The sequence below is a fragment of the Ochotona curzoniae genome, unplaced genomic scaffold, assembly GCF_017591425.1.
Source record: "Ochotona curzoniae isolate NIBS_2020 unplaced genomic scaffold, NIBS_Ocur_1.0 scaffold_3223, whole genome shotgun sequence".
In the NCBI taxonomy this organism is placed as follows: Eukaryota; Metazoa; Chordata; class Mammalia; order Lagomorpha; family Ochotonidae; genus Ochotona; species Ochotona curzoniae.
In genome coordinates, this window is record NW_024467108.1 from 6,637,214 (window position 1) to 6,657,329 (window position 20,116).

The 20,116-nt window shown below is 42.4% G+C and overlaps 1 protein-coding gene across 2 annotated transcripts in view; it reads right to left on the minus strand.

Annotated features, from left to right (window-relative positions):
- PAK1 (p21 (RAC1) activated kinase 1) overlaps positions 1-20,116 on the minus strand; it is a 142,561-nt gene that overhangs the window by 65,263 nt on the left and 57,182 nt on the right. The window contains exon 1 of one of the 2 annotated variants that reach the window (XM_040964435.1): positions 9,871-10,126. The exons of the other annotated variant lie outside the window; for it this stretch is intronic. The gene's annotated coding sequence lies outside the window, so the exon portion shown is untranslated. Of the gene's footprint in view, positions 1-9,870; positions 10,127-20,116 lie in introns of those variants that run through there. 2 annotated transcript variants of the gene reach the window in all.

Below are 20,116 nucleotides of genomic sequence, written 5' to 3' on the forward strand. Positions count from 1 at the left end.
AAATGAGTTCCTGTTTCTCATTTCAAAAGAACACAGCAGAACACAGGCGTATGTGTAACTGAAGGCATGGGTAAGTCACGTATACTTTGGGTGAATCTGTAGTTCCTTCAATTAAGTACAGTTCAAATCAACTGACTTTTACTGAGAACTTACATGTAAGGTGCTATGCTAGAAACCAAGAAGAAATAAAGATAAAATAAACGCATAAAAACGAATAACACCTGACTCAACCCTAGACTCTCACATTCTAGCACGCAAGCAGCAAGATCTAGACAAAGCCAAGCTGAGAACAGTGCTACAGAACAGCACAAACAATAACATGTCCCAACACATAAAGAAAGCCTTAAATGAAATAGGATAATCAGCAGTAAAATTTCACAAAAGAGAAGATAATGCAATGGCTCAAAGAATAAACAGCTGACAGATGTCTGCTGCAGCACTAAGAATGCTCGCATCCCACACTGGAATGCCTGGGTTTGACTCCTGACTCTCTCAATTCCAGCTTCCTGATAAATACATATTCAGCAGGCAGAGGTGACAGCTCAAGTAGTTAGGCCCCCACTCATGTCTCTTTTGAACAACAGTGCTGAAGTACTTAAGGGGAAGTGTAACAATGCATGCAGTTTACTTTGAAATTAAAAATGCTTTAAAATAAAACAAATTAATAGATAAACATGGATATGTAATATTCATGCAAATATATGTGTAAAACGAAGTCAATAAAATATACTGTGCATTGCATAACAAAGGTCTACATTCTGAGAAACACACCATTAAGTGATTTCATTAGTACATAAATATAATACAAGCTTCACAAACCTAGATGGTTCAGGTCAATTATTTTACATACTCTACTGAAGCAATCAAAAGATACAATAAACACAGAATGTACAAAGCTGTTGTTTGTGTAATACAGTAGTAGCAAACTCTAAAATCACAATAAAAATATAGCCAGTACATAAACTAGAAACAGTCACTTATTAGCATTAGCTGTTACACACAATGCTTAACTGTATGTGCTGTATAGTGCTAGCAGTACAATAGGTTTGTTCACACCTATATCACCACAAGCATGTAATGCACAGCTATGATATCATTAGGCAAAAGGAATTTTTTAGCTCATTGTAATGCCATGTATCATTGTATATGTGGTCCAAATATCATCCCTGATGTTGTGTATGACTGTTTAGGAAATGTTCACAGTAGTAGAATCTAGGTGGTAGGTACATAGATATTTTAAATTATTTCTAGTACCATTTTTGAGAGAAAAAAAATCATAATTCTTTAACTCTGTATAGTCTCTGAGTTAATTGGCATCAGACAGATCCATCATTAGTTAGCATCTGACTCAAAGAAAAGAGACAAAAAAATAAATGAATTCTTTTAATGGGAAAAATTAAGGTACATGCATCTTGGGCCACTGAATAACGTATATGTGAGAGTAAAGTGTGGCAGAATGCATCATAAACTAAAAGCAGGAGACCAAAAAGTGGGACACAGCAGATCCTAGTATACCACAAAGTATACCAGCCACAAAAATGGTCCTTTCTGAGCAATTCTAGGGCTAGGCAGTAAATGACTCTACTAAAAATAAAAGGTGACACTGTTGACTGAAAAACAAGGTTGTGGGGCAATGACAATGAGAAAGAGGCGTTGCCTGGAGGAGGCCAGCTGCTAACCATCTGCACTGGGGACTCTGTGGTGCCCAGAGCTCATACCACAGGACCTGGAGATTAGAACAGTCCTCTAAAGTTCTCAAGATCAGCTGAAATTTTAAGATTTCCCCCAGAGAATTTCCTGGAAGAACCATTTCTAATCCTCACAAGTAAGGCTTCAGTCATCATTTGTAGCTCATACTTTAATCATAATTTTATTATATTTTAATATAATAAATAATATTTTATAGAATTTGTAGTGAAGTTGGTAATTTATATAATAGGTATCACTTTTTTTCCTTCTTTAAGGCAAACTTCATCTACGTTTGGCAAGCTAATGCTAGGCGCTGAGAATAAAATAGAGTAAGTCAAAAGAACTAGGGTTTCAGAAACAATGCCAATCATCACGCGTCACATAGTGGGCAACAGAAGCAAAGAACTGAAATGACGACTGTATAATGACCAGATCACTAAACCATATTTCACTGTTGACTCTAGAAGCAAGGGAATGAGCTAGATAACCGCTAAAACTCACATAACCTCTCAAGTCATTCAAAATAAAACAAGGAATATAAGAAGAAATAAAGCTTATTCCACATACTAATCATATTTGTTAGTTCAACAGCCCAGAGCAACTGCAACTGGTATGCTCCAGTCTCCATGGGGACTGAGGAGTACTGTGTGCCCTTGGTGCAGGCTATGAGAATCTGATCTCTCTAATTAAACCATGCCAAGAGGTTTTCTTTGGCAGGACACTGGAATGCTGCAGCCTTGAATTTGCTGAGGGATGTCATTCTCATGCGTCAGATGCTCCCCTTATGAAGTCTCCGACCACTTGCTCTAGTTTAGTGTTTGGGGATATATGGAGCAGAACTATAGGCTGTTTCAACGCTATTAAAATAAAAAGCAACTTCTATTTCCAACCTTTCATTTCTCTTACACAAAATACAAATTATGACTATTTCACAGATTTACAATGAGAACTGAAAAGCAAATAAAATATAAACGCACCTAGCCTGGCACAAAAGATGTTCAATAAACATTCCCCACCCTCTCTTGTAATGAACATTGGGGTCGCTCTGGAGCCCCCCCCCCCCCCGTTAGATCAGATAGACAGAGACCAATAAGGAAAGCTCAGAACAGACAGAAAAAAGTCAGCTTGGACTCCTATATACCTTACTAGGTAGACACAAAGATCAGTTACTCCTCACTAAGGTATTGAAGATTTCTCTACACCCTCCTCCTAAAACTTTTCTGCTCCTCAATCATTAACTTATGGCTAGTTAGAGTTATAAGCTTGTTTGGACTATCCTAAAATTTGCAAAGTTCAGTAAAAATCACGCTTGAATACTACAAGCTGCTAAATATAAAAAATGAAAATAGACACAAGACAGCTGAATATTAACCTATAACCATTTTAAGGTTTATAGCAGCCAGTTGTGAATAAACTAAAATTGAGATGTCAATGAAATAGGTACAGGATGTGGTTAAGAACTTGCATGTTCTAACATATTGGTCACTCTATGCCATGTCAATTAATGTCATGATGTTGTAAATTTCCATGTTTCTTCCTGTTGTTGAAGTTGTGTAGTGGTTTTTCATTGGAGGGGATGATATTCTGCCAGCTCTACTTTGAGACCAGCGATGGTCTCCCAATGAAACTGCTGAATTTATCTGGACAATAAGACGCTGGACTCTCTGCATGGTCCATGCCCACAATGAAGGAATAATGACTGGTTATGATCTGTACTACTGTAACAACATGGAAGAATTCAATATGAGGGGAGGGTTTGGGGAAGGGTTGAGGGAATTCCAGAGCCTAAGAAACTGTGTCATAAAATGGAAAAAAAAGGGGGGGGGGCCTGGTGGGCCCAGCATGGTGGCCTAGCACCTAAAGTCCTCACTTTGAACATGCCAGGATCCTATATGGGCTCCAGTTCTAATCCTGGCAGCATAGCTTCCCATCCAGCTCCCCGCTTATGGATACTGAATCCCACATGGGAGACCTGGAGGAATTTCCAGGCTCCTGGCTTCAACTCGGCAAAGCTCTGGCCATTGAAATCACTTGGAGACTGAATCATGGAATGGAAGATCTTCCTCTCTGTCTCTCCTCCTCTCTGTATATCTGAGTGACTTTGCAATAAAAATAAATAAATATTTTTAAAAAAAGAAAGACCTTGAAGATCATTAGCCAGTTCCAAACCTTTATTTTATGGGAACCTGAAACCCTAGGGATACGCAATTAACTTACAATCACTATATGAAACAGTGATGAAGACATGGATAGTTTCTGATTATTCTGATTCTCTTAAAAAGCAATACTGCTTATAATTTGAGACAGAATAAAGAAAGGCTATATCTGGGTGGCTTCCATAATCAGAGGCAGCTAAGTAGTAGAGAAAGCAGGAAGATTTGGAGTGTATAACCCAAGTTCATTTATGCCAGCCCTGTCCCTAACTACTACCACACACATGCACACCCATATATCTTCCTCATTCCCTCGACTCCAGCTCCTGCAGTCACTGAAGAAACTAGTACTTACAGGTCTGATGAGCCTCTCACTACCACACTGAATTATTCCTGATCTGTAGCCCCAGTGGAGTTTCTCCTAACAAGTAAGATAAAAATTCAAATTAAATTTTCAAACCCTTAAGCCTACCACTGAATCCATACACTGAGAAAACTCAAGGCCTTTAAATCAGAGATGGAAAAAAAAACAAACACCACCTGGCTCAACCTCCAAAAAACACTGGGATTTATTCTCCTAGATGGTTGACCTTCCAGCCAATCTCTGCCTGAACAGAGGCTGTGATTTCCCACAATGTCCATAGGAACAGTTTTTCTAAGCAGTAAAACCCATAGAATGAAAATGGACTGCCCTTCCTCCTCTAAAAGATAATCAAGACTAAGCCAATCAATCTTCCAGGTGTCCATTTATTCCAATCATCCAGGGTTATCTGAACTGTCACGAATCATTCTATACTTTCTAATCTGACCATGTTTTTGATGCCTGAACTTTCCAGTTCCTTAGGAACTTCCCATTTGCTACTGCTTAATTCCTCTGTTTCCTTTTCCTAAAAGAACCTGGATGGGGCCACAATGTCAACACAGTGGGTTAAGTCGTCACTTGTGACACAGTGGGTTGAGTCATCGCTTGCAACACAGGCATCCCAAACTGCAGCTCTATAGTCTAATTGCAGCTGCTACATTTCTTCCCCAGGTTCCTGTTAAGGTACCTGGAAAGGCAGAGGAAGATGGCTCAAGTACTTGGTCCCCTGACACCCATCTGCAAAAACAGGAATGATATGTGGCTCTTGGCTTCAATCTGGCCAGCCCTAGCTGTGTGGCCATTTGAAAAGTGAAAAAATGAATGGAAGATCTTTGTTTCTTGTTTCTCTCTCTTGCTCTGTCACTCTGCCTTTCAAATAAATAAATCTCTTTTTAAAAATGTCTTTTGCCCTTCCCTTGCTTTCCAAAATCTAATTGGTAATCCTAGCATTTAAGATTAATTATTTCAGCTCTCCCCCAAATGCCTCTGTGCTGAAGGAGCTAATACCCTACAGAATATAACAAAACCTGGCTCACTTCTTTCACCTGAAGTTTATGTCTATCTTTTTACACTGGACATCTCATTCCCCCTTTCCTCCTTAGCTCGTGAGCTTATTTTCACTGGGAAAACAGAAATGTTTGTAGGAGAACTCTGTCTTCATGCCTTCCTGCATCAGCATCCATTTCTCCCTCCCCAGTACCAGTGAAGGAGGTGTCCTCGCTGCCATCAGAAAACACTCTCCCTTCCCCGTCAACTGCATTCTTCTCACCTGGAATGATCTCATCTTCCAGCTACATCAACCTTACCCTCTATCAAATATGTTCAGTAGAGTATCCATAATGAACACGTACTGAATTGAAAAAGACAAAATACTGGTGCCTATGGAGTTTCTAGCCTAGTAAAGGAAGCAGGCAAAGAAATAAGCAAGTACATTGTCCATCTCACCTAAGGAAATAAGCACATAATACAATGTCAAGTCCACTTGTACAATAGGAAGTGAAAGTCACATAAAATACTTTGGTCAGGACAGGCTTTTCTGAGGAAGATACAATTAAGATCTGAATTAAATGGTCACAATAGTCAGTGGTAGGCCCAGCTGAAACCAAGGGCCCAAAACTCAACCTAGGTTTTCCATATGGGTGGCAACGACCCGAGTATTTGAGCTATCACCTTTTGCTTCCTAAGGTGCATATTAGCAGAAAGCTGTAATGCAACTGGGACTTAAACCACACACTCTGATATGGGCTGCAGGCATCCCAGTGTCTTACCCACTATACCAAAACCCACCAGTTGAGAGGTTTTGTTTTTGTTTATATGGATTAATTTATTTACTTATTTGAAAGGCAGAGTATGTGACACAGACAGACATATACCTTGCATCTGCTAACTCACCCTCCAAATGGCCACAACAATTAGGCCTGGACCAGCTGAAGGCAGGAACTTTCTCCGAGTCTCCCACCTGAAGAGGAGGGACTGAAGGACTCAAGCCATCAGTCACTGCTTCCCAAGTGCATTAGCCAGGGTGCTAGACTGAAAGTGGAGGAGCAGGACTCGAGCAAGCTCTCCCAACAACAGAACATAGGCATCCTAAGCTGCAGCTTAACTTGCTGTGCCACAATACCAGTTCTAGAATTTTATCTTTTGAGGATAAGAGCACATATTACTTTACCTAATTATTTTTATATTACTACTTTTAAGCTTCAAAATGACCTCGCAAAATAAATCTTTCCATTTATATACGAAACTTAGAGATGTTAACATTCATGTAACCAGTAATTACTACAATCAGGATTTGAACTAAAGTCAGTCAATCTACTTTTAAATCCTATCCTCAACACTTTTCTTTTACTTTTGCTTTTTTAGGATCACTAAAAATAATATCCTTAAAAGTTACTACCAACTGTTTGACCTTAAATAAACCACTCCTGTATACCTCTTGGTTTCCATTTTGAACATGGGGTTCAGCTCACAGGCCCAAAGCCTTCTCCATCCAGTCCCCTTTTTTTTCTTCATCCAGTGAGAACTCAGACTCAGCTTTGGACTCATCAGTAGCAACCCCAGGCTTTTAGACAATAGAACCACGTGTCTGAACAATTTTTTTCACTAAAGATTTATTTATTTATTTATTTATTTACTTGAAAGGCAGAGTAATATACAGAGAGCATGAAGGAAAGTGAGAGAGAGAGAAAGAACGTGGGAGGGAAGGAGAGGGACCAAGAGTAAGATCTTCCATCCACTAGTTCACTCACCAAACGGATATGCAAGAGCCAGACCTGGGCCAGTCCAAAGCCAGAGGTCAGGACCCAGAAGTTTCCTCCAGGTCTCCCTCATGGGTGGCAGAGGCACAAGAACTTGGGCTATCTTCTGCTCTCCCAGGCACATTACCAGGGAGATGGATCAGAAGTGGAGTAGCACTGCAAGTGGCAGATTAACACACTGTACCACAACACTGACCCAGGAATTTTTTTTTTCACAGCTTGAGAAACCTACCACAATAACACCTATACAAAATGTTACAAACCGTTTTCACAAACATTTCACAAGCTTTATTTGATACACAACATCCATCCCTATGAGCTGTTAAATCCCTATTTGAAAGACGCCAATAGAAGTAAAAAGCTTAACTTCACATCTGGTCTCTGGATTCTCTGGTTCACCAGGATCTAAATTAAAGAAGAAAAAAAAAAAAAAACGAGGGAAAAGCAAAGTGCTTATAGAGTTATAGAGAGTGTAGCACTGAGTCACCCAAGTTGCCTGGAGCCAGAAGTTAACAGGACAAAGTCTGTTTCCCTTCAAAGGTAATGAAACTTTGTTCCACCAAGGCACAGTGACCCATCACATGGAACTGTTTTTAGTTTCAAATCAGCAGTACCTTGACTCTAGCCCCTCAGACAGACAGAGAATATATAAAAATTACTGTATACTGTAAGCCTACATGATGGAATAAATATCAATTTTAGACAAGAGTTTAGATCCCAGCCCTGCTACCAACTTGCTGAATCCTAAGTTCCCTCCTGTGCACCAGCATAGTTCCTTGTACTGCCCTCTACAAAATCTTCTGCTTCAGCTGCCGCACCCCTTGGTGTGCATGTTAATTCAGCAAGTGCATCCAGATCCCACCCCTGTATCTCTAGCACCCAAACCAGCACAGAGTAGAAGATTCAAACAACACTGTATAATGGTCAGATGCCAGATTGAAAGGGATTTGTATGTATTCACGTTCCATATTCTAGTCAGTGAGTGCCAATAAAAGAGTAGCCTAGTCGTTGTCATCTCTGCCTACCCTCTTTCTTCACCATTTTGCAGACAATACTTCAGAAAAATGTGCTGAGTAGAAATGAATCCAAGACCAAAGAGTTCAGAGGGGTAGAGAAAAAAAACCTATACTTGAATGGCCCCTTTCCCAGTCTGTAATTTTCCCTCTATGACCATCCCTGCTGCCTTACTGCATGTACAACACCTGTACTGCCCAGGCCTCCCTCCTCTTCAAAAGACTGCTGTCCCTCCCCCAGGACTCCTCCTCCTCTCCCTGGACTCACAAATCAGCCTCCTGCCCTCCAGTTCAGCAGTGCCTCTGAGTTGCCAAATGTCATTCATTGGTCATCTCCCAATCACTCATCTCACACAAGGGAATCTGAGCCTTTGCCCAGCCCTGCTTCACACTCTACCTCCCCCTCCCCCACTCTAGCCTTTACTTATTCAGTGTTGCCGAGCTGCTACCCTTCACAGTGAGAGAGGAGACGGAAAAATTCAGGAAGAAGGATTGCTCACTGCCATGCCCAAGGCAATGTGTGGAAGCAGGAAGGAGACAGGCTGATACTTGAGAAAAACAGAACTTAGAGGTGAAAGCCAGAAATTAGAGGATTAGGGAAAACACACAAGTCTGACCTGACCAACACTACAGCAAAGGCCATTAAAAAACAGTAACCAGATAATAATGAGAAAGTGTAACCAAAAGTTCTAATGGGACAGCAGAAGAAAGCCTGATCAACAGAAGGACCCAAGAGAAGGAGGGAAAAACTGGCTATGGAAGGAGAAAAGATAAAAAAGAAGATGAAGGGGGCAGAAGAAAAAGAGAATTTTGGGGTGGGATTTCTCATAGGCAGGGAAAGTGCAGAACAAGATAAAGGACCAGAACAGAAAGTAGGAAGAGCGAGGAGAGAACAGCCATGGAAAAGGGAGTGTCAGGGGAGAAGAAAGCCCCAAATAATAAAGTTACATTAGTTCCAGGCCTAATATGAGTTTCCTGGTGTCAGATAATAAAGAAATAAGAATTATAGTGATTAAAACTTTACCACAGTGGCAAGGTCTGTCATTTGCTTAGCAGAGTAAAAAGGGTACTCCAGAAAAGATAGCGCAGTTTACTACAGCTTTATACCTTGGTATAAGAAAACTGGCCAGTTCAGAGAAAAATCATTTATACATTGGGACCTGCTTCTTCACAGTTCCACCTCCCTAACACTAAAATACACACCAGCATCTAACACTAAAATACACACCAGCCTTCTCAGCCTCTGCCTTGCCCCTGAAGTCATCAGGGTCTGCACAGACCAGCCAACAGCGTGCTGGAAGACAGGATCCCAAGGTCTGCTTTCCTGCTCTGTCTCCTACACGTTCAGAGAGAAGAGCTCTGCAACCTTTCCAAAAGACAGTCAAAGTTACAAACACCATGGCAAGCCCCTCGTGGCTGGCAGAAAGCGGGGGGGGCCAGAGGGGCTGCACTAACAGGACTGCCACCACCCCCAGTCTCCTCTCTCAGTTCACTTCACCTGTTACCAGAACCCCTCACCCCACGTCCTAGCAAAGCAGCAGCTAAACTGAGGCAGAGGGAAGCATTACCCAGGACACCAAGCAGAAGGTGCTTGCAAAAGAGCAGGGCTCCTGAGGCTCAGCAGCTCCCCAAATGCACAGCTTCCCCTTCACACCCTTTCCTCACCAGCACGCAGACTCCAGCTCAGGCCTAGACCTCAATAGGCTCCTCTGAAGGTTCCACTCTCAGTTTCTTGTCTCATTTAGAATTATCAAGGCAAGGGGAACATGATATGACCCCCCTATAGTAACGGGACAGCTTCCTCCCCCAGCATTACTCCCGGAAGCGAGTGGAGACCCCTCCCTCCTCACCCCCAGCACCACAGCTGGACAAGCCCCAGGCAGTGCCGGCATTACCTGGTCAAGGGAGCCGGCCCCGGCATCTTTGACAATTGTTTCTGTTGCAGTCACACCCTCCCTGCCTGGCAGAGTTTGCACAAAGCCCTGGCTCCCAGGACTCCAGATCCCCGCTTGATTCGGCAGGGCAGGGCTCCTGCAGCTGAGCCGCCCAGCTCCGGAGGTGCAGCAGGCTCTAGCTCGCTCCCTCGCTGGGCGGCAGCGAAGGCGCCGCGCAGGGGTTGGTGAAGCAGAAGGGGCGGAGGAAGCGGGAGGGAAGGAGGCGGGAGGAAGCCACACGCTTCTCCTTTCTGTAAAAAATGCAGCTGAGGCGGGGAGATGGCTACCTTCCCACCTTCTAAGCTGTTCTTCCCCATCCAGGCTTCAGCAGGAGCTAATTTCTTACTGGAGCCAAGCTTTCCAGGACGTCTGAGTCCTGCACAAGCCCCTAGTCAAGGAAGAGAATCAGTTCCTCTGGGCCTCCGTTGCGGTAGCTGGTTACAGAGGAGCCTTTTCTAGAACTGCTCTTGACTCTGACCCAGGATTACCCCAAAATCAAGCTGAGCTAAGAGTTTCAATTCTCCTACCCTCCAAATGTGCCAGGTTCTAATTCCACTCTCCCAGGGAAAATACTAGGTGGCACCTTTAGCTGCTCCCAAGCAAATAAAGCTCAGAGCAGCAACCATGTTAAGTACCATGGATCAGGTGCTGGTGGACACAGGGCAGTGACCGCTCCAGGACCACCCACGTTAAATGACTGAGCTGACTAGGCTCTGGGCTGACTCCAAAACCCACGCTCCTTTATTGCTCTCATTTATTTCTCTCTGCTGTGCTGTTCACAAGAGAACACTGTTGGTCATCATTGTAGTAACTTCCCTCTTCTACCGAGCAAAGAACAAGTAACCAGAATTATGCCTGATGAATAAATTTAAGTGTACTAAAGAAAAAACTCAGTATGTATCCATCTTTCCTGGGAGATGTCCACACTTCATCCAATGTACCCAGTCAGTCTAACTGAATAAGGAGAAGTCCATAAGGAAAAAAAAAAACTCACTCATTAGTTAAAGTATCACCAGGCTCCTGAGACTTGTGCCTTTCCAACAGAGGGCTCAAATTTGGAAGAGGAGAGAGGGAAGACACCCACATTAAAGGAAGACTTGGTCAAAAAGAGACTAGAAAATCTCTATCCCAGGAACTCAGTTTCAGAATAGTTTTAATATGTTCTGTTGATCCCATGCCAACTGATATGGAGTGGATAAAGGGCAAGAAATAGTCCTATGACTCAGTCACTGGTTTTCAAACTATATGATTAATAACCATAACCCAACTCCTGCAACATACGCAGGAGCAAGAGCTCACGTTCCACTAGCACCATCCCAAAAGCCTAGCCCTGAACAGACTTGATGCTTTCCAAGTCAAATGGATCATGGTCCTAAATGTAAAACTCAAGATAAAAGATGTTTAGAAGACAACACATGAAAAAATCTAGAAGTCCATGGAGCTGGCAATGATTTTCTAGAATCAAACTCCCAGGCATAGAGCCAGCATTCTGGCATAGCAGGAAAAGTCACTATCGCAACATGAATATCCTGTATGGGCACCACTTCCATGACCTAGCTACTCCACTTGCACTCCAGCTCCCTGGAGCGATGGGAAAAGCAGCAGCAAATGGCCCAAGTACTTGGTAAATCCAGATGAGGCTCCTGGTTCTTAGCTTTGTCTAGCCCCAGCCACTGTGGCCACCTAGAACCAGAAGATGGACATTTTCTCTCTCTCCCTCTTGCTCTGGAACTCTTTCAGATAAAATCTTTTTTTTTTTTTTAAGGCACTGTTTCCAAAATACTTCAAGGAATTAAGACTCAATAATACTAAACAAAATTTTTTTAATTTTAAAAAAAATCTGAAAAGATGCATCATTTAAAAAGGTAAACACATGGGCTGATTCCTTCCACCTTTGCAGAGTCAGAGCTCCTGGTGGCTTCTCTCTCTTCCATGAGCTCTGTGGTCTGGGGACTCGTACTGGGGTCTTGTCAGATCTGGGGGCTGTCAGGGCTGAGTTCACATACATGTTTCAGTCCCAAGGGCAGAAAGGGTCCAGGCTAGCGTGGCATGCCCATGGGCACTGCCTGGGGTCTTGCGCATGCACTTGTGTTCCAAGTGAGTGGAGAAGTAAGATCTAAGACCTGCACGCATGCCAGAGGACTGGGTCTGGGAACCCATCTATGATCTTGGGTCTCTGGTGGGCAGGCAGAGCTCCAGGCCAGAGTACCACCCCACCAGAAGACTGGGCATGGGAAGACTGGCCTGGGGAACCCACGCCCTCCTAGACAGAGGGACTATGGATTGCTCAGGAAAAGGGATATGGGAATGCGAGGACAGAGGGACCACTGAGTGAATATGTTACAGAAGAAGAAGGACTTCTGGGGATTTCCACCAACAAGGCCACTGCACTTGCAGGTAAGTGAGGGGGCTGAGACTGAGCAGCTTGGAGGGGAGAAGCCCAAGAACCTTTCTGGGTCAGACAGATGCTCTTGACCAAGCGGGGACCTAAGCTAGACGAGTCAGCATTGACCACCGCCAACCACCACCCACCAGTGCACACAAAAGCTAGGGCTGGGGGGGCCTACCTGGCAGGGCTAGATCACAGCATCAGCCAGTGAGTCAGAACAGGAGATGAGTTATGTTAGCCTGGGCCATGACAACATCAAGCACACGAGAAAACCAGGTATGGGGGCAGATTCTGTAGGAGATATGTGGGTCCACCTCTGTGAAACTACAATTTCTGCTCATTTGCTTAACAGCTGGGGGGTGGTGACAAGCTGAGCTACACATGACCATAGAACCCTCTGACACTCATGTGTACTGGGGTTGGGAACAGGTTGGGATGGTCCAGGCTGCAACACCCACAAGAACACCCAAGAAGAGGGTTTGGGATGGGCCAAATCACAACATCCACCACTCACTCAAAAGCCAGGACAGAGGGGGCAGACTATGCCAGGTAAGGGCCTAGCACCCACCAGCACATGTGAGATATGGGTTTGGGAGTGGGCCTGGTAGGAGAACTTGGGAAATTCCTCTTGTGGGCCACAGCTCCCACTGCTAAGCAAGTCATTCAGGCCTGGGCGTTGGTCAGGACAAGCAAGGCAGTTCCACCTGTTGACAAGTGTGTGGGTTGGTTCTGGAGGGATAGGAAGAGATGGGTCAACTAATCTTAGCCCACTGGCATGTACAGGAGCCAGGCTGGAGTGTGGGTCATGCCAGGCTAGGCTATCACACCTACTAGTTTGCATGAGCCAGAGATGGGAACAGACTGAGCAGGGTTAAGTGGCAGCACCCATCAAAGAGACTATCCCACTGGAACAAAACTCCAACCATGGGAGAATCGTAGGATTTGTGATCTGACTGTGGAGTGCATGCATCAGAACTGGGCCTCCTCAGTGGTTTAGAAGGAGCAATGGACAGCATGTCCAGAAGCAAATGGAGGGTATGGCAGTCCATTGGAGCCTGAAAAGGGCATTTGTTATCATAGTAGAGGAAGGAGGACAGAACAATTTGGTCAACTACTCCATTCAAATATTGACAGCAAATATCTGGGTGAATGGAGACTCTAAGGTGAACTGTCAGCCAATCAACCTTGGAAGGATTTCCTCATCCTTGGAGCAGCAATATCAACAGCATTTCAGAACTACTGAAACCACCTGAGCAGAACTCTTGGCACATGCTCCACATTGGAGACCTTGGGATGACATTGGGTGGCCATTCCCCATCACCGGGTAATGGTGTGACAGGGAGGCTGGGTGCAACTTCTCCCTTTATATCCCCTCTTCCCCAGATACAGGAAGTAGAAAAAGAGAATCTGTAAACAATGGTCTCACCCACTTTCCCCTAATCCTCAACCCTTCCCACCTTAATCAACTATGTAAGCATCATCAAAAATAAAATTTTTTAAAAAGGTAAACACATGACAGGTAAGTTACAAATCAAAACAATGTGGTACTATTACATACCTATTGCAACAGCTACAATCTTAAATACTGACTAAACTAAGTCTTATAACAATGTAAGGCAAAAGGATCCTTAATTCATCGATGGCAGATATAGTACAAATGGTACAAATACTTTGGAAAACATTTTGGCAGTTTGTTGTGAACCATGGCTTCCTGTAATATCTAGCAATTTCAACACTGGTGCAACGAAGCCGACAACATCTCAGAACTATCAAAACCACTCAAGTAACAGCCTCAGAACACTCTTCCCCGCATCAGGGTCTCTAAGGCATCATTAAATGATGTTCCCCCATTTCTGGGTGCTGGTGTAGTTTGATAACAAGGCCTATTCCCTTTCCCTCTCTGAGGATATATGAGGGGAAAAAAAACTGAAATATTTTTCCCACTTACATTTTTCCATACCTTGACCCTCTCCACCTTAATTAGACTCACATTAACATGTTTTACTCTCAACTATGTAAACAATGTTAAAAATAAAATAAATGAAGGTGGACATTTAGTCTAGTAGCTAGCATGCCCACCTCTTACATGAAAGAAGCTGGGTTCAACTCCCGTCTCTGACTCCTGACTCCAACTTCCTGCTACTGCAGAACCAGTGAGGCAGCAATGATAGCTCAAGTCATTGGGTCCCTTTCTGTCACCCATGCAGAAGCCCAGCCTTGATCACTGCAGACATCTGGGGAGTGAAGAAACAGACAGATAGGACATCTCTCTCCCACGCGTAATACATAAATAAATGAAAACTTTAAAAAAAATTAAGTCTATTAAAATAAAGCTTGAGATAATAGGAAACTATTAAGGAAAAAAGGGGTATACAAGCTAGAAGGGTCAGCCTTGGGACAGAGGACAAAACTTTCCTTCTGCAACATCAGCATCCAATCTGAGTGCCAGTTCAAGCCCTGGCTGCCTCGGATCCAGATATCTGCCAATGTGCCTGGCAAGATCACAGAAGATGGCCCGAGTGCTTGGGTTCCAACAGTTTGGGAGACCCAGATGGAGTTTTAGGCTCATGGCGTCAGCCTTGTTCAACTCTGGTTGTTGTGGTCATTTGGAGAGTGAACCAGGAGATGGGAAGGTTTTTCTCTCTGTATCTTTCCATTTTTCTGTGAGTCTGCCTTTCAAATAAAATACATACTTTTTAAAAATTTACACAATAGCTTTTTCTCTTTCACTACATTCATGACACACACTGTCAAATCACTGTGAAAGTTTCTGAATATCCTTAATTTTTATGCCTATCTCCTTATAGACTAGGAATAGTTCAGACTTCGAATTGTAGCCACTTCTTTGCCTTTGGCTAAGATCAAGTCCATTTTGAATTGTGGTGTTCTGAAACTGCCCCAAACATACTTCTGTTTGCAATGATCTTACTGCCTGATACCTCAAGGTGAGCATAATACCGTTAAGTACAGTCTATCTCCTACATGACATAGTGAGACTATCACTTTCTTTAACTGTACTTAATACTTCCAATAACTCAGGCTGAGGCTGCATTAGTCTTTGACTGATACAGAGCTTAGGCAGTACAGCCATCACTTTGGTAAGAACAGCACCACACTGTGTCTCCTCCAGTCTGCCCATATGCTGCCATTTCTTTGACACTTAAGATGCAAACTTTCACTGTCATCCTCTCAAATTTCATTTGTTGTCTCTCTCTCACCCTTTCAAGCTTTTTCTGTACCCCTAGCAGATTAGTTTTCCTTTCCAGTCTTTGTCACCTGGAAATCTAATAAGTACACCATCTTTGCAAACATTTTTCAAATCTCCATTACCTGCCTTTGTCTGTACTAGGATTGAGGGATTAAAGGTGACCAAAAAATGGTGTACATCTCTAGCAAGTCAGCACTAACAGGGAAGACTGTTTATATGAAGCTTAAACAAACAAATCCCATTACACTAAAAACCTGAATAAGCAAAATAAACAGGATGGAGTAGAAGGAACAATAAAATATCTGTCTCTTGGCATTAGGCAGGACCACTGATATTTTCAACAAGAAAAATCCAATTCACCTTTTGGTTCTCATGCTGCACCATGGCAACTGGTAAGAACAAGCATCATACAAAAGGTAGCAAAATAGAAGTCAGAAAGAAATTTGTTAACCCATTTTCTAAGGATAGCATGATGAATAAATACTGGAGAAATACTAGTCATAATGGCTTGATGTACTAAAACTACATCTAAAGGCATCAAGGACCAAGTGTTTGAAGCAAGTCATGCTGATTCACAAAATGATAAAGCATTTAAAAATTCAATTAATAGTAAATGCTCTCCATATAGCAACGATATGACAGCAAAATTTTAAGAGATAAATGTACTAGCATAAAACATATTTACATAATATATATAAAGTATAATGGAGGGAAAAAGCCATGCAAACCTTCATAGTTCTAGGAATATATTTTGTTCTCCAAAAATGCTAAAGCTATAAAGCTGAAGGATCAGTCTAGCTAATGTTACTCATAGTACGAAAAGTGAAACACTGTTACTTATGTTCTCTGTAACTTTCTGTATTTTATATAAACATGTCAAAACACTGATTGTGTTAATTTTATGTTTTTATGCTGTGTGATATGCAAGCAAAGAAGTCTTTCCTTTAGGGTTCTTAGGCAACAAATCCTCACAGGTCTCCTAAGACTCTATGTTGTCACCCTGGACTATCCTTTCCACACCTTGGGTGACAGCGACTGTGCTTCCCGGCAAATAATCGCACGGGATGGCTATGTTTACAGTTCATTATTTAGAGAATGAGTTCCCTAAGATCTGTGTTCCTCTCTGGAATGCAATGCATGTGTACACAGGTGCCATGTGACCCTTCTCATTCTGCTCTATGGGAACTGGGCTCAAAAAATGACAACAAAATGCTGCTAATTAGGCTTCTGTTATTGTTATTGCTGTGAGTAACAAATTGTTTTTTGCCTAAACAAACAAAAAAGTCAAGTTAATAATTGAGGATGGTTAGACAAAAACTACCTAACTTCCACAGCATGGCTCTTAACAAAGAGCATGGCTCGTAACAAAGTGGATGCAATGATCAAAACATGACACACCATGGTTTGAGCTCACATTGGTGTCAAGACTATCAATGGTCATGTGTTTTGTTCATTGCTGGTTTCACTAAAAGATGCAACCAGCAAATATGAAAGACCACTTTCTTAGATTCAGCACCAACAGACATGCCAAATCCAAAAGAAAATGATGGAATTCATGATCCAAGAGGTGCAGACAAAAATGGTGGGTAAACTGATTCCAGAAAGCACTGGAAAAAGATGTAGAAAAGGCTATCCTCTCTATGACCTCTTTGTTAGAAAGAAAAGCAGAACTGCTAAAAAAGCCCTGAGATTCATGGTGAGGGTAACAGTTCTGAAAACTACTAGACATAAGAATCTGTTTAAAATTCAGGCTTTAGGGCCTGGCACAAAGGCATAGCAGTTAAAGTCCTCACTTTGAACACGCTGGTATCCCATATTGGTGCTGGTTCTAATCCCGGCAGCCCCGCTTCCCATCCAGCTCCCTGCTTGTGGCCTGGGAAAGCAGTTAAGGATGGCCCAAAGCTTTGGGACCCTGCACCAGCGTAGGAGACCCGGAAGGAGCTCATGGCTCCTGGCTTTGTATTGGCTCAGCTCCAGCCATTGTGGCCACTTGGGGAGTGAACCATTAGACAGAAATCCTCCTCTTTGTCTCTCCTCCTCTCTGTATATCTGCCTTTCCAATAAAAACAAAATAATATTTTTTTTTAATTCAGGCTTTAAATAGTGACAAAACGCACAGCAGTTACGATGCCACTTGAGACAGCAGTATACCCTATCAGAATGCCAGCGTTTGAGTTCCCATCCTGCTCCTGATCCATCTTCCCTTCTGGTTTCAGCCTGGTTCAGTCCTGGATGCTGCAGGCATCTGGGGAGTAAAGAGCAGATGGAAGACTCTGTCTCTATCTCTGTCTCACTTTCTCTCTTAAATAAATTAAAATGCTTCTTAAAATTCCATATTTGTAAAATAAATAAATAAACCTAATTACACATTTTCTTTTTTAGATTTCAATTCTGAAAACCAAATGCTGGTTTCATCACTAGAGAGGGCTAACAGCTGGCTCCTACACCATTTTTTTTTCAGTGGTGGACACTGCCATAGGAAGCTGGGCTAAATTTGGCTACTTCTAATGAAACATAAGATTAATGAAATCTAGACACATGTGCAAGATGTTGGAGGTTTTATTTATTACTGATGCTAAGAGTCTGTAATCAAGGGAAAAATAATTAGCTACAGAAGTGAAAAAAAGGGCCAGCTCCACAGTACAGTAGGTTAAGCCTCTGCCTTGTGGCATCAGCATCTCATATGGATCCTGGTAGGAGTCCCAGCTACACCAGTTCTGATCTAGCTCCCTGCTAATGTACCTGGAAAATAAAAGACGATGGAACAAGTCTTCGGGTGCCTGCATATACACAGGAGACCCAGAAAAAGCTGGTGACTTCTTGCTTCTGGCTTCAGACTAGCCCAGCTTTTCCACTGTGACCATTTGGGGAGTGATCAACAGACAGATTTCTCACTGCGTGACCCTCTCTCTTACCTTGCTTTTCAAACAAGTAAAATTAAATGTTTTTTTTAAGATTTTAATATTTATTTTTATTGCAAATAACATTCACTTATTTTTATTGGAAAGTCAAATATACAGAGAGGAGGAGAGACAGAGAGAAACATCTTCCATCCGATGATTCACTCCCCAAGCGGCCGCAACAGCTGGAGCTGGGTCAATCCGAAGCCAGGAGCCAGGAACCTCTTCTGGGTCTCCCATGTGGATACAGGGTCCCAAAGCCTTGGGCTGTCCTCCACTGCTTTCCCAGGCCACAAGCAGGGAGCTGGATGGGATGCGGGGCCACCGGGATTAGAATCGGTGCCCACATGGGATCCTGGTGCATGCAAGCTAAGGAGCCCAGCCACTAGGCCACCAAAACCTTTTTTTAAAAACTGAAAAAACAGAAGTAAATGATATATAAGGGATTTTAAAGATGAAGCAGCACATTTAAACAAAGAAATTAAATCCTTGAGATATCAAATGACTTCCTAAAATTTATGCAAGTGAGCAATTAGCTTAACTTTAAGTGCAATAACTCCTTGCACTTATATAGCCCTTTGGCTTGCAGAGCAAACAATTCAAAAATTATTCTCATAAACCATGCATCTTGGCCAGCATTTTTTTCTCTTCACCTTAGCCCTAACCAGGCCCTTTAAAGTTACTCATCTGGCCTTTACAGCTATATGACATTGCAATGCCTGCTAACTTTATTATCAATGATGAATATCAATAATAATATCTAGAAAATTTGGAGATGGGTGTTGTAGCAGCGCTTGAGACAACCACATCCTACATCACTGTGCCAGTCTGAGTCCCAACTCTTCCACTTTCAATCCAGCTTCCCACTGAATATGTATCTGGGAGGCAGCAGATGATAACCCAATACTCGAGACCTTGATATGGATTCTGGCCCCTGCCTTCAACCTAGCCCAGTCACAGCTATTGAGGGTACCTGAAGAGTAAACAGTGAATAGACTCAGTCTCTGTCTCTCTCTTTCTCTCTTCCCCCAATCATTCTTTCAAATGAGTAAATAAATAAAAAGCTTTGCAAGAAAACTGGTTGTGTTTAGGAAATATAGCTTTCAACCTAACAGCTTATACATTTAACTGGTGTCTACTACGTTAAGTGAAATAAACCATGCACAGAGAGATAAATACAGCATGATCTCCATCAAACGCAGGAGCCTACGAAGTCAAACTCATGGAAAAAGATGATAGACTGGTGATTATCACAGCTGGGGTAGAAGCGCGAAGAGGATAGGGAAAGGGAACAGAGTGGTTATTTAGTACAAAATTCCAGTTAAACAGGAGAAATAAGTTCTGATGTTCTACTGTGTAGTGCAATGACTATAGTTAATAATTTATATATTTGAAAATAGATAAAAAGGCTTTAAATGTTCGCATCACAAAGATGATATATATTTGAGATGACAGATATGCTGGTTTAAGCAGTCCACTATGGATACACATATCAAAACATCACATTGTACCCAACAAATACATACAATTGTACCTCGTCAATTACAACCTTTAAAAACTACTGTGAAGATTTTTTAAAAATAAAATCTACTTATGATAGTCGGTCATAAAGCAATTAATCACAAGTCAATATACTTCCAGTTCAAACAAGTCAAAGAAGCACAAAGAAACATTAAGTATATCTGCAGAATCTGTAGAACTAAGGGGAAA